Here is a 15,546-nt window from a genome sequence, read left to right as displayed (position 1 = left end):
GACAATCTCCAGCCGCTCTTAGTTCAATTCCTTCCATTTGATCGGCACCTTTCAGCCTGAATAAAAAATACCCAATCCCACAGGAAATAAACCCTCCCCAAAATAAAAAAGATTTGGGACTCACCTCTGACTTTCCCACAACCTGATCCAAGATTTTCTGCCTTTTTCCAACATCTGTGAAGAGTAAAAATGTTCCCAACAACAGCTCGTCCCTCGCTGCAAACTTTTACTTTCGGTTTCACTGACTTCCTGAATTGAGAAACATTTCCTGGTTTGGACTCAGTCTGTAATCGCACATCGATCACTATTTAATAATAATCCCCATTCACAATGTGTGGCCTCAAAATAAGGATTTTATTCAGAAAGTGAAGATTGTTGAATAGATTTCACGGCGGCACCATCATTATTTTCAGGGTTAGTTGAATGCCACACTTTGACTGCAGTGAGATCTGGGTTGGGTAAGAGGCTGAGAACCACTTGTCCAGAATTCCAGAATATTCTCCCTCAATCACTGTGATGAATGGTATCAGTAGCTGCTGTCACGGTACCTTACCTTTAATACATTGGCCCTTTAAGACTGGGTTTGGAACCCTGGGGGACTCAGCCTCTGGCTCTGCCCCCAGGAAACAGTATATAAAATGAGGCTCACTGGGCAGCATGTGGTGAGCACACTTCTCGGCTGCTGTTCAGTTGTTTGATGATTAAAGCCTTTAAATAACCAATCTTTTCTCCTGTGTCATAATTGAGGGTATCGCAATCACTGACCCTGCCTCACAGCCTCACAACACTGTGTGAAGAATTGGTTTATTTTGTTTGGTTCTAAATCTCTTGGACGGGATTTTCCATCAGCTGACGCCGAAATGGGAAAAGCGATTGGGCGGAGAATCGGTTTTGATGCAAAATCGTGGCGGATGAAGGGTTCACGCCAAACCACAGTTCTCTGGTGCCACGAAGTATCCATTTTTGGACCCACTCTACAACTTCCATTGAAGTACCAGACGGGTTGTCCCCATTCACTATTTTTCAGTATTGCTATTGAGCTCCTGGCGGTGTCTTTGTGTTCTACTCCACATGGCATTATCGGGCCTGACCCGGTATTCTCTGGGATATCACGATTGCCTCCACTGGAATTCCTGCTGGCAAGGTTCACTTGTTCTTTTAAAAATCGGAAAACAGGCACCGTGGGTGCTGAGGGGTGAGAGGGGGTTTGGAAGGTGTCCAGCGTCACTATAGTGCGCTGATGGTTTTGCCGCTGGCTGGGGAAGGCGGGACTTCTGCCAGGGCAGGGAGGAGTAGAGGGGTTGGCCAGGAGGTGGGCTGTGTGGTCAGGGTGGATGGGCATGGAACACCATTGCCGCAGCCTGAAAGGCAGCTATGCAGCTGGGCAGGTTGCTGACTGGCCACTGTGAACTTAGTGCCACGGGTCATATTGGTGTCCCCCCAGCCCACCCCCCCTAGGTATGCCCAGTGGCCGCAGCCCACCCATCAATGGGATGGGCATGCTCCAACGCAACCAGTGCTATCTTGTTGGGTGGGATGAGTGTGTGTGTGGGGAGTGAAGTGTGCATGTGTGGCAGCAGCTTGTCAGCCTCCCAAGTGTCAATCTCGAACCTGGTGAGTCCAGCACAGTTTTACATTGGAATTGATTGTGTTCTATGTGGCACTGGTGCTAGCCCCTCAATGATCGCTGAATCGGTCCAGGTGCGGCAGCAGTTTTGTTGTTGTAGAAGTGCACAAATCCTGCCCCGGTATCAACACTTCATCTCAGGAACGAATAATCCCGCCCTTCTCTTTAATCTTGCACCTGTAGCATCTTGTACTTGAATCCCCGGGCATTTATTGTCTATCTTCTCATAATGTGGAGAAGCTGGCTTTGGACTGGGGTGAGCACAGTAAGAAGTCTTACAACAACAGGTTAAAGTCCAACATGTTTGTTTCAAACACTAGCTTTCGGAGCACTGCTCCTTCCTCAGGTTTGAAACAAACCTGTTGGACTTGAACCTGATGTTGTAAGTCTTCTTACTATCTTCTCATAAACTACAGTGAGTATGAGAAAGACAAACCCAGACACAAGGGACACAAAGTTAGGAGAGGTTAACACTGAGCTACCGACCATTCTTATCAGGAATTAATCTGTCTTGTTTGATTTTCTGTAATCTGGTCTGTCATACAATTTCCTGGGGTCTGGGTACCACTGTTAAGTGATTTATTGTCCATCCCTAGTTACTCTGGTAACATGGTGTTGGGCATGGCTGAAACACCAACCCTGGTTTGGTACAACTGAGTGCCTGGACCAGTGACACTGGTTGAAGGGCCCTCCTCAAATAAATTAACAATCAAAGACCACCCACCTGCACCCACCTAAATGATAATAATCTGAATATGAAAGGGCTGCACATAAAAATGTTTTAATAATGATTTTAAGAAAAGTGATGTTAACATATAGGTATCAGTGAGAAAGTTGTGCCAGCTTCTCACTTCAGTGTTTGTCTAAAATTGGGAACAGTAAGAAATCTTACAACACCAGGTCAAAGTCCAACAGGTTTGTTTCAAATCACTAGCTTTCAGAGCACTGCTCCTTCCTCAGGTGAATGAAGAGGTAGGTTCCAGAAACATATATATAGACAAAGTCAAAGATGCAAGACAATGCTTTGAATGCTAGCATTTGCAGGTAATTAAGTCTTTACAGATTCAGAGCGAGGGGTAATAACAGGTTAAAGAGGTGTGAATTGTTGGCCTCTGGTGTTCCCTCCTCCCGGTCAGCGCCCATAGGGCCCTGGGGGTCACCTTGCGATGGAGCCCTGGCTGGATTGAGGTCAAGAGGCCCCTACCTCATGTAGCTCTGCCACCTCTGGAGGCTCCCCATTGTCTGCACCAAGGTGTGGATGCCCTCAGTGATGCCTCTCTATTACCTGATGTAGGAATCTACCATGCGGTTTAAATGTCTCGTATACACTTCATAACTCAGTACAATTTAAGTTACACTTCTCGGATGCAAAATAAAATATTTTATTGTGTCTATTGATTATAATTAAGAGACTAAGATCTTCTGGCAGTCACCAGCTCTCCCAAATCCTCTTTCTCCTGGCAATGGTGCTTCTTGGAGTCAGCGGGTAGAACAGGGTGGCAAGGCGAAGAATTTGCCACTGGCCAGGCGGCCAGGTCCCTCAGGCCCCAGAGGACACCCGCCAGGGGCATCAAAGACCACAGGGCATGGTAAGCAGCGGGCTGGCTCCGCCTCTGATGTGCATCATGGGATACACCTGGAGCAGGGAGGGTTAAGCAATGTGAGGATCATTGAGAGAGCATTGCGGGGAGGGCGGGTGGCATCATCAGTACCTAGGAACAGTTAGGGTCACGATTATTCACCATTCAAACACATTACACCTGAGACAAAGCCACATCCTACAAGAAGCGGGCGATGATGAGGACCTCCCTCTTCATTGTAGCACAGTGGCAGCACGGTAGCATGGTGGTTCGCACAAATGCTTCACAGCTCCAGGGTCCCAGGTTCGAATCCCGGCTTGGGTCACTGTCTGTGTGGAATCTGCACGTTCTCCCTGTGTCTGCGCGGGTTTCCTCCGGGTGCTCCGGTTTCCTCCCACAGTCCAAAGATGTGCAGGTTAGGTGGATTGGCCATGATAAATTGCCCTTAGGGTCCAAATTGCCCTTAATGTTAGGTGGGGTTACTGGGTTACGGGGATAGGGTCGAGGTGTGGACTTGAGTAGGGTGCTCTTTCCAAGAGCCGGTGCAGACTCGATGGGCCAAATGGCCTCCTTCTGCACTGTAAATTCTATGAACGCACCACATAGAGGAGGAGCTCACCCACTCCCGGTGGCCGCCAAGGTCACTGCAGCCCTGTACCTTTACACATCAGGTTCATTCCAGGCTTGGGTGGCATATCCCGACCTAGAGCCCACAAGGCATGCTGGACCCTCGCTGCACTGACCTGTCCTCAGTTCTCTGACTGCTCTCACGGGTCCTGCATGGGCTCATCTTCCAGCCCCTCCTGGTTCGGCTCCTCCTTGTCCTCCTCCTCAGACATGGCCGCATTTTCCTCCTCCTCCACCTCGAACGCATCCCTGCTGCTGTGCCAGGTTGTGGAGGACACAGCAGACCACCATAATGGTGGGTGACCCTCTGGGGGGCGGTATGTGCTGTAGTGCACCACCAAAGCGGTCGAGCCACCTGATCTGCATTTTTAGCAGTCAGGTGCACCACTCAATGACAGCCCGAGTGGCCAAATGGGCCTCGTTATACTGGGTCTCCGCACCGGTCTCTGGCCTCAGCATTGGCGGCATTAGCCAGGACCACAGCAGGTACCCATTATTCTCCAAGAGCCAAATGATAATCCTCGGAGGTCCCTTGAAGATGCCGGGGATCTCTGACTGCCCCAGGGTGTAGATGCCCCGGGGAAGCATGCATACAGGTTCATGATCTTGAGGTGGTGATCACACACATGTTGAATATTCAGGGAGCAGAACCCCTTCCAGTTAATGTAGAATGCTCCCGGACTGCCTGGTGCGCGCAAGACGACACACATGCCTTCTATTGCACCCTGGACTTGGGGCACCCTGACATCTTGATGAGCTAGGTCCAGATCACAGTTTGTATAGGCAGGTCCAGGTCAAAGTTTGTATAGGCAGCTGCCCAGGCAAACAAGCATCCATGACTTCATGGATGCACTTGTGGGCTCTAAGTTGGGATATGCCACCCCAAGTTCCGCTCGAGCCTGGAATGAACCTGATGTGTAAAGGTACAGGGCTGCGGTGACGTTGACGGCCATCAGGAGTGGGTATGCTCCTTCTCCATGCGGTGACAAGTCCTAAGGAAATGTCACAGGTGCCACACCATCCCCTTGTTGAGGTGGAGCCTCCTGCGGCACATGCTGAAAGACAGTTCCTCAAGTGACCAGCGATGACTGTACACCTAGTGCTGTCGCCTGCCTCCCTCTCTGGGCCCCTGCCAGCCTGATGGGCGGCCAGGCCCTTAGGTGTAGGGTGACCCTGCACCTAGGCTGCTGCCTTGAGCGTCCGACCATGCTGTTGCCACTGCATTCTCCAGAATCTAGCCGCCTGGCCTGTTTGCTCCCCTCCCCAACATGAATAGGGAGACCCCCCCCCATGGACACCATGAATATGGAGACCTCCTGGGATCCCCTAATTGAAGTAACTCCCCCAGAGATCCACTAACTAGAGGGACCCATAGAGAGACCCCGTAACTAAAGGAACACCCCACATGGACCTCCTAACTAAAGGGACCCCTGACTAAAGGGAATCCCCCTACAGACCACCACTCACGACATCCCCCACCCCCAGAAAAGAGCCTCCAGACATGGCTAGTGAAAAATATTACAACTATAACACTTACCTGGAAGTTCCACGTGTTAGTACCTGGATTTCAACCCCTCAGATCCATTAGCTGCAAGCCACTCATTCATTTCTAGTAGTGGGTTGTAATTGATAGCTTCCAGAAAACAGCTGCAGCCTTGACGCGTGAGCCATTGATCTCATGAGTGACTCCAAGTGCTGAAACTCCAATGTTTACAAACATCAACTACAGCAAAGAGAGGTAAGTGCATTCCAATCACAAATCCATTCCAATCACTCAGGCATATGATTGCAATTTGTTAAGCCATGCCCCATCAGACGAACAGTCCCTTAGCCACGTCACCCTGACAAATGGGGCCCCTGCCACAGAGAGATGAGAGGTAGTAAACTCTGACTCGGAGATGGAGACCCAGACATCCGATGGCGACCAGGCCAGGGATCAGTCGCCAGTGGTACCACTCAATGGTGATCGAGGAAGTATAATTCCACAACATGCTACGTAACCCTTGACCCAGTCCCGCAGCTACTGGAAGTGTAGCCATGGGCAAAGAGAAGCAGACTTCCTCCTTCCTGACCTTCTTTGGAGGGACATATGGACTTTGGGGCGGGGAGGGGGGGGGGGATGAGGGATGTTAGAACTCATGGGGATGACCCAATTAATCTCCCCATGGGCCTCATAGAGTATGTTCTCCCTGACTGAGTGGCGAAGGCCCATCAGTGGGCTTGTTAACTCAGTACATTAAAAGCTGACCCAGGTAGGAGCTGGGCTGCAGAGTAATCCCGACCGGGACTGTTATGTGTAAATACTTTACTTTTTGTAATAAACCTTTCTTTTGACTCTCCTTTTCAGACTCCTCCATGACTATGAAAGGTACTTTATCCAACTGAACTAAAACTGCTTTTTTGTTTCTGGGGCCTCCTGTTGCGGCCTAAAAGCAGAGTTTTCCTTCTTTAAGAATCATAAAACCTCATTAAAATGCAGGCATCTTTTAAAGTGAAACCAAAACCCAGGTTCCCCGTTTAGCACACAAATACAGAAATATAAATTAAACTTAAAGCCATACCTTTTTCATAACACTCACACAGACAACTTAAATATCTCTAGTTTCTAACAATATTAATTCATGAGTTACATTGCTACATATGGCAGAAATTGGACAGTCTTTTGTGTTGATACTCACAGCATGACAGTTAACATTCCAAATCACTATCACAATCCTACTATCGGCCTTCATAATTAAAAAGTGATCAACAATCTGTTAGACAAGAGCACACACTAACAGTGATCAGAATTATTGGCACACAGGGTTATTCGAATACAGAATTATTTGCCACAAAGCAGTGTCGAAGTCAAGCCCATTAATATTTTTAAGAGGGAAGCTCACTGCTTGAACAAAATAAAGGTAAATGTGGGGTGAACAGGGAAGAGTTTAGGAAGTTCATGTAGAAAGAGACAAGGGAATGGATTGGATCTAGATTAGCCTGTTTGTGTTCCCTTGTCACTGTAGGAGTGTTGGACCATTATGCACAACGCTGCTGAGCAGTGGCGTGCAGAGGTCTGGTGATGCCCGGGGCAAATCTTGATTGTATGCCCCAAAGCCCCACGTAAATATTTCATTAAATATCACCAAAAAACCTATAGAAAACGTAGTTGCACCCGTTCTAGAGCTATTCACTGACCTCTTTATCTTTAGAACATAGAACGATACAGCGCAGTACAGGCCCTTCGGCCCTCGATGTTGCACCGACATGGAAAAAAAAACTAAAGGCCATCTAACCTACACTATGCCATTATCATCCATATGCTTATCCAATAAACTTTTAAATGCCCTCAATGTTGGCGAGTTCACAACTGTTGAAGGTAGGGCATTCCACGGCCTCACCACTCTTTGTGTAAAAAAACCCACCTCTAACCTCTGTCCTATATCTATTACCCCTCAATTTAAGGCATTGTCCCCTCGTGCTAGTCACCTCCATCCGCGGGAGAAGGCTCTCGCTGTCCACCCTATCTAACCCTCTGATCATTTTGTATGCCTCTATTAAGTCACCTCTTAACCTTCTTCTCTCTAACGAAAACAACCTCAAGTCCATCAGCCTTTCCTCATAAGATTTTCCCTCCATACCAGGCAACATCCTGGTAAATCTCCTCTGCACCCGTTCCAAGCTTCCACGTCCTTCCTATAATGAGGCGACCAGAACTGTGCGCAATACTCCAAATGCGGCCGTACTAGAGTTTTGTACAACTGCAACATGACCTCATGGCTCCGGAACTCAATCCCTCTACCAATAAATGCCATAGGCCTTCTTCACAACCCTATCAACCTGGGTGGCAACTTTCAGGGATCTATGTACATGGACACCGAGATCCCTCTGCTCACCCACAACTACCAAGAATTTTACCATTAGCCAAATATTCCGCATTCCTGTTATTCTTTCCAAAGTGAATCACCTCACACTTCTCCACATTAAACTCCATTTGCCACCTCTCAGCCCAGCTCTGCAGCTTATCTATGTCCCTCTGTAACCTGCAACATCCTTCCGCACTGTCTACAACTCCACCGACTTTAGTGTTGTCTGCAAATTTACTCACCCATCCTTCTGCGCCCTCCTCTAGGTCATTTATAAAAATGACAAACAGCAACGGCCCCAGAACAGATCCTTGTGGTCCGCCACTCGTAACTGAACTCAATTCTGAACATTTCCCATCAACTACCACTCTCTGTCTTCTTTCAACTAGCCAATTTCTGATCCACATCTCTAAATCACCCTCAATCCCCAGCCTCCGTATTTTCTGCAATAGCCGACCGTAGGGAACCTTATCAAACGCTTTACTGAAATCCATATACACCACATCAACTGCTCTACCCTCGTCTACCTGTTCAGTCACCTTCTCAAAGAACTCGATAAGTTTTGTGAGGCATGACCTACCCTTCACAAAACCATGCTGACTATCCCTAAACATATTATTCCTATCCAGATGATTATAAATTATATCTTTTATAATCCTCTCCAAGACTTTACCCACCACAGACGTTAGGCTCACCGGCCTATAGTTACCGGGGTTATCTCTACTCCCCTTCTTGAACAAAGGGACCACATTTGCTATCCTCCAGTCCTCTGGCACTATTCCTGTAGCCAATGATGACCTAAAAATCAAAGCCAAAGGCTCAGCAATCTCTTCCCTGGCTTCCCAGAGAATCCTAGGATAAATCCCATCAGGCCCCGGGGACTTATCTATTTTCACCTTGTCCAGAATTGCCAACACTTCTTCCCAACGCACCTCAATGCCATCTATTCTAATAGCCTGGGTCTCAGCATTCTCCTCCACAATATTATCTTTTTCCTGAGTGAATACTGACGAAAAGTATTCATTTAGTATCTCGCTTATCTCCTCAGCCTCCACACACAACTTCCCACCACTGTCCTTGACTGGCCCTACTCTTACCCTAGTCATTCTTTTATTCCTGACATACCTATAGAAAGCTTTTGGGTTTTCCTTGATCCTACCTGCCAAAGACTTCTCATGTCCCCTCCTTGCTCGTCTTAGCTCTCTCTTTAGATCCTTCCTCGCTTCCTTGTAACTATCAAGCGCCCCAACTGAAACTTCACGCCTCATCTTCACATAGGCCTCCTTCTTCCTCTTAACAAGAGATTCCACTTCTTTGGTAAACCACGGTTCCCTCGCTCGACCCCTTCCTCCCTGCCTGACTGGTACGTACTTATCAAGAACATGCAATAGCTGTTCCTTGAACAAGCTCCACATATCCAGTGTGCCCAACACTTGCAGCCTTGTTCTCCAACCTACACATCCTAAGTCATGTCTAATGGCATCATAATTGCCCTTCCCCCAGCTATAACTCTTGCCCTGCGGGGTATACTTATCCCTTTCCATCACTAACGTAAAGGTCACCGAATTGTGGTCACTGTTTCCAAAGTGCTCACCTACCTCCAGATCTAACACCTGGCCTGGTTCATTACCCAAAACCAAATCCAATGTGGCCTCGCCTCTTGTTGGCCTGTCAACATATTGTGTCAGGAAACCCTCCTGCACACATTGTACAAAGAACGACCCATCTAATGTACTCGAACTATATCTTTTCCAGTCAATATTTGGAAAGTTAAAGTCTCCCATAACAACTACCCTGTTACTTTCGCTCTTTTCCAGAATCATCTTCGCCATCCTTTCCTCTACATCCCTAGAACTATTAGGTGGCCTATAGAAAACTCCCAACAGGGTGAGCTCTCCTTTCCTGTTCCTAACCTCAGCCCATATTACCTCGGAAGAAGAGTCCCCATCTAGTATCCTTTCCGCCACCGTAATACTGTCCTTGACATGCAGCGCCACACCTCCCCCTCTTTTGCCCCCTTCTCTGACCTTACTAAAACACCTAAACCCCGGAACCTGCAACAACCATTCCTGTCCCTGCTCTATCCATATCTCTGAAATGGCCACAACATCGAAGTCCCAGGTACCAACCCATGCTGCCAGTTCCCCTACATTATTTCGTATACTCCTGGCATTGAAGTAGACACACTTCAAACCACCTACCTGAACACTGGCACCCTCCTGCGAAGTCAAATCTGTGCTCCTGACCTCTATACTCTCAATCTCCCGTACCCCAAAACTACAATCCAGGTTCCCATGCCCCTGCTGAATTAGTTTAAACCCCCCCAAAGAGCACTAACAAATCTCCCCCCCCCCCAGGATATTGGTGCCCCTCAGGTTCAGATGTAGACCATCCTGTCTATAGAGGTCCCACCTTCCCCAGAAAGAGCCCCAGTTATCCAGAAATCTGAATCCCTCCCACCTGCACCATCCCTGTAGCCACGTGTTTAATTGCTCTCTCTCCCTATTCCTCATCTCACTATCACGTGGCACGGGCAACAACCCAGAGATAACAACTCTGTTTGTTCTCGCTCTGAGCTTCCATCCTAGCTCCCTAAAGGCCTGCCTGACATCCTTGTCCCCTTTCCTACCTATGTCGTTAGTGCCAATGTGGACTACGACTTGGGGCTGCTCCCCCTCCCCCTTAAGGACCCGGTAAACACGATCCGAGACATCACGTACCCTTGCACCTGGGAGGCAACATACTAAACATGAGTCTCTCTCGCTCCCACAAAATCTCCTATCTGTGCCCCTGACTATTGAGTCCCCAATTACTAATGTTCTACTCCTTTCCCCCCTTCCCTTCTGAGCAACAGGGACAGACCCCGTGCCAGAGGCCCGTACCCCATGGCTTACCCCTGGTAAGTCGTCCCCCCCACAAGTATCCAAAACGGTATACTTGTTACTCAGGGGAACGACCGCAGGGGGTTCCTGCACTGACTGCTTCTTCCCAGTCCCTCTTACAGTTACCCATCTATCTCCAGTCTTTGGTGTAACTACTTCCCTGAAGCTCCTATCTATGACCCCCTCTGCCTGCCGAATGATCCGAAGTTCATCCAGCCCAAGCTCCAGGTCCCTAACACGGTTTTTGAGGAGCTGGAGTTGGGTGCACTTCCCACAGATGAAATCAGCAGGGACACTGACGGCGTCCCTCACCTCAAACATTCTGCAGGAGGAGCATTGTACTGCCTTCCCTGACATCACCTCTAGGTTTTAAAAAAAACAAGAAGAAGAAAAAGAAACGAAGAGCTTACCTGATATTCCCTCAAACCCTGCTCCCAGTGAAAGGTAAGCAAATTTAAAGGCACTCACTCACCTTCACGACAGGTCCCAAGCTGCCTCTAGGTCATCTCTAAGGTATAGGATGGCTGCCTGAGGTTAAATTGCACTGTAAGATTTAGTCAATTTCCCCTTAGCGCTGGGATTCTAGGGATATTGTTCTCTTCTTCAGTCATTTTGCTTTGCAGCAATGGGTGAGATGTTATGTCTCGAAAGTTGTGCCTCCCTCCTCTGCAACCCCCATGGAGAAGGATAAGAGCAGCAACGTCATGGAAATACTGTTATGACCCTTGTGGAAACAAACTACAAACAACCCAACTAAGACCAATATACAAGACTTAACTTTTATATTAGCAATCACACCAAAATCAACGTAAATTAAACATGAATTAACAGGAAAATTGCAATAATATGACCGATAAATTACACATAGCAGATACAAAGACATATCTCACACATTTCTCAGTCAGCCCATTCAGCACGTATCGCATTCATTTCAGCCACAATATCCTTCAAAACGTTGAACTTCTTCAAATCAAATTCCATCTTCATTTCTCTAAAGCTTTACCACCAAGTCTCATCAAACACCGGCATTACTTCACCCAATTTCCACAAATATAATTTTCACAGTCGACACATTTCCAGATCCCTTCTTCTTCACAAAACCCTGGTCATGTGGGGCCTGTTTGTGCACTATGCCAGTGCATAAAGGGTCCCCAAATCCAGATATAAAGCTCTGTTCAAGATCCGAGCTCCAGCCCTTCAGCCCTCGATGTTATGCCGAGCAATGATCACCCTACTCAAACCCACGTATCCACCCTATACCCGTAACCCAACAACCCCCGCCTTACTTTTTTAGGACACTACGGGCAATTTAGCATGGCCAATCCACCTAACCCGCACACCTTTGGACTGTGGGAGGAAACCGGAGCACCCGGAGGAAACCCACGCACACACGGGGAGGACGTGCCGACTCCGCACAGACAGTGACCCAGCCGGGAACCGAACCTGGGACCCTGGAGCTGTGAAGCATTTATGCGAACCACCATGCTACCGTGCTGCCCCTGTCTCTGAGAATCTCCCATTTATAGGACCCTGGGCTTTAAGTATAAAGGGTAAGAGGGCAAAAGTTAAGAGGCCATGATGAATCTTCATAAAATACTGGTTCTGTCCCAAATGGGTGCCCCTGGCCCAAATGTCAAATTCTGGGCACGACAGTTTAGTAAGTTGACAGCTACAGAGAGGGTGCAGAGAAGAGTTTTAAAATAGATCAAAAGATAAAGATAAAGAATAAATAAAACTCACCCATGGTGGCATTGCCGTCGATTCTGGAGAATTCGCACCCTTTCTGCTCCTTCTCCAGCCTCCGAGTCCAAAGCTCCACCCGACTGCAGTGCGCAGGCGCGCTCCACCCGACCGCGGTGCGCAGGCGTGCTCCGGCCGACCACGGTGCGCAGGCGCGCTCCGGCCGACCGTGGTGCGCAGGCGTGCTCCGGCCGACCACGGTGCGCAGGCGCGCTCCACCCGACCGCGGTGCGCAGGCGCGCTCCACCCGACCGCGGTGCGCAGGCGCGCTCTGGCCGACCGCGGTGCTGCCCCCATCCAATGGCTGCCCGGGGCCAGCGCACTGTCGGCCCCCCCCCTCTGCATGCCGCTGCTGCTGAGGTGAGGCAGTGAGTTTTTTCAAGGCCACAAAGTCAAATGCTGATAAATATATTCTAGTTAAAAATGTTCATTACAGTTTAGAACTATCAGTCTGCATCAGATCGATGAGTGCAATCAATGTTCCTGGTGTTCCCGGATAGCTATCTGAACGTTCCAAATGACTGCTTGTTTCTCCTTTTAAATATCTTAGCGATATGAAGGCAACACTTGGAGTGGTGGCAACAAAGGATAGACAGACACTGACACATGGTATACATTAACCAATTAAGTGCAATATTCAACTTGCGGGACATGTCAACGAGAACAATCTAACACATTGAAGAGAATGATCAGATATGGCTTTGTGCCCAAGTGCTCAGCATGTAAAACTCAAATGTAGCCACACAGTCAATATGCAATGCCAGAGACTGTGGAAAAATTACAAAATTTAAAGGACCTTTGCAGTGACTTGTGGATTCCAGGATTTTTTGCTGTGGGCATTTTACTTTACTTCATTGGATAGTGAGAGGAAAGAGAAACAACACTGCATCTCAGTTCTGGTGACAACATCATAGCTACGTGAGTCATAGTGGTCCAGAGACACAGCAATTCCATAGCAGACTGTCAATAAGCTGCGCCCAGCACTTCAGTACAACCTGGAAATTTGGATTGTTGCCTGAGCTTAATTATTTGGTATTCTACAGCAATGCTATTACTCGTGGTGCTTTTACTTACGGTGGGAGCCGATTTAGCTCAGTTGGCTGGACAGCTGGTTTGTGATGTAGAGCGAGGCCAACAGTGTAGATTCAATTCCCGTATGACTGAGGTTATTCATGAAATCCCCGCCTTCTGAAACGTGCCCCTTATCTGTGATGATATTCAGTTTAAATCACACCCAGTCAACTTTCCCTGTGAAAAGGGAAAGCGGCCTATGGTCATCTGGGTCTTTATTATTCAGTTTTGCACACAAGTGATTACATTTCTATCAACCAAGTTTCTTTAGAAGGGGCAGAGAAAGAGAGGTGGTAGAATGATAGAGTCGTAATTGGCTAGAGTGTGTGATGACAGAAACATAACCTACTTATGGAAATTACTGTATGCTTGAAACCATGGGAAGACCTCAAGAAATCCGTGGATAGAAATCGTCATGTCAGTGAGAGAATTTGTTAAGCCGTCAAGAAAGATGAACCCTTCACTTTCAGTCAATATTGCTGAAATAATTCATGAGTTAATCAGATTGTAAAATGTACATGTGACTGGTGACATTAAACTTGTGCAAGATATGGAAGAGTCTGATAAGTTATGTGAGCCAGGATAGTTTAGGTGCAAAAAGATCATTTAGCAACTGCACAGAAAAGGAATCGCCTGAAATAAACCCGCACTGGCTCCCAAACCTCCAAATCACTTCACCCACTGAATTACTTGTTGGGGGGGGGGTTTGAATAGTTAAAGTGCCAGTCAAGTGGGCGCCTTTGTCCTAGATGCTGTCGAGCTTCTCGAATTGTTAGAGCACCCATCCAGGCAAGAGGAGAATATTCAATCACACACTTGAGACATGCCTTGCAAATGGTGGCTTTGCAGAGTTAGAACAAGAACAAAGAACAAAGAAAGGTACGGCATAGGAACAGGCTCTTCGGCACTCCAAGCCTGTGCTGACCATGCTGCCTGTCTAAACTAAAATCTTCTACACTTCCTGGGTCTGTATCCCTCTATTCCCATCCTATTCATGTATTTGTCAAGATGCCGCTTAAATGTCACTATCGTCCCTGCTTCCAGCGCCTCCTCCGGCAGCGGGTTCCAGGCACCCACTACCCTCTGTGTAAAAAACCTGCCTCGTACATCTCCTCTAAACCTTACCCCTCGCACCTTAAACCTATGCCCCCTAGTAATTGACCTCTCTACCATGGGAAAAAGCCTCTGACTATCCACTCTGTCTATGCCCCTCATAATTTTATAGACCTATCAGATCATCCCTCAACCTCCATCGTTCTAGTGAGAACAAACCGAGTTTATTCACTGGATACGGACCCAGGAAGTGTAGAAGATTTTAGTTTAGGCGGGAAGCATGGTCGGCACGTGCTTGGAGGGCCGAAGGGCCTGTTCCTGTGCTGTACTTTTCTTTGTTCTTTGTTCTTTGTTCAACCTTCATTCCAGTGAGAACAAACCAAGTCTATTCAACCTCTCCTCATAGCTAATGCCCTCCATACCAGACAACATCCTGGAAAATCTCTTCTGCACCCTCTCTAAAGCCTCCACATCCTTCTGGTAGTGTTCAGACCAGAATTGAACACTGTACTCCAAGTATGGCCTAACTAAGGTTCCATACAGCTGCAACATAACTTGCCAATTTTTATACTCAATGCCCCGGCCAATGAAGGCAAGCATGCCGTATGCCTTCTTGAGTACCTTCTCCACCTGTGTTGCCCCTTTCAGTGACTTGTGGACCTGTACACCTAGATCTCTCTGACTGTCAATACTCATGAGGGTTCTCCATTCACTGTATATTCCCTACCTGTATTAGACCTTCCAAAATGCATTACCTCACATTTGCCCGGACTAAACTCCATCTGCCATCTCTCCGCCCATCTCTCCAAACAATCTAAATCCTGCTGTATCCTCTGACAGTCCTCATCCCAACTGTATTTCCACCAACCTTTGCGTCATCCGCAAACTTACTAATCTGTGAAAAGGAGGTTGTGTCTCACAAACTTGATAAGAGTTTTTCAAGAAGGTCACAAAGATATTTAATGCAGGTAGGGCAGTGGATGTTGTCCATATGGACTTCAGTAAGGCCTTTGACAAGGTTCCTCATGGCAGACTGGTACAAAAGGTGAAGTCACACGAGATCAGAGGGGATCTGGCAAGATGGATACAGAACTGGCTGGGTCATAGAAGGCAGAGAGCAG

The 15,546-nt window shown here is 47.8% G+C and overlaps 1 protein-coding gene across 1 annotated transcript in view; it reads right to left on the bottom strand.

Moving 5' to 3' along the window:
- The window catches only part of LOC119976449 (butyrophilin subfamily 3 member A1-like), a 75,849-nt gene extending 75,577 nt beyond the window's left edge, over nucleotides 1-272 (bottom strand). The window contains exon 1 of the mRNA XM_038816985.1: nucleotides 125-272. The gene's annotated coding sequence lies outside the window, so the exon portion shown is untranslated. The remainder of the gene's footprint in view (nucleotides 1-124) is intronic.
- Between the last annotated feature and the right edge of the window lie 15,274 nt (nucleotides 273-15,546).

The sequence above is a fragment of the Scyliorhinus canicula genome, chromosome 13, assembly GCF_902713615.1.
Source record: "Scyliorhinus canicula chromosome 13, sScyCan1.1, whole genome shotgun sequence".
Taxonomy (NCBI): domain Eukaryota; kingdom Metazoa; phylum Chordata; class Chondrichthyes; order Carcharhiniformes; family Scyliorhinidae; genus Scyliorhinus; species Scyliorhinus canicula.
This window is presented reverse-complemented; position numbering and strand designations above follow the sequence as displayed.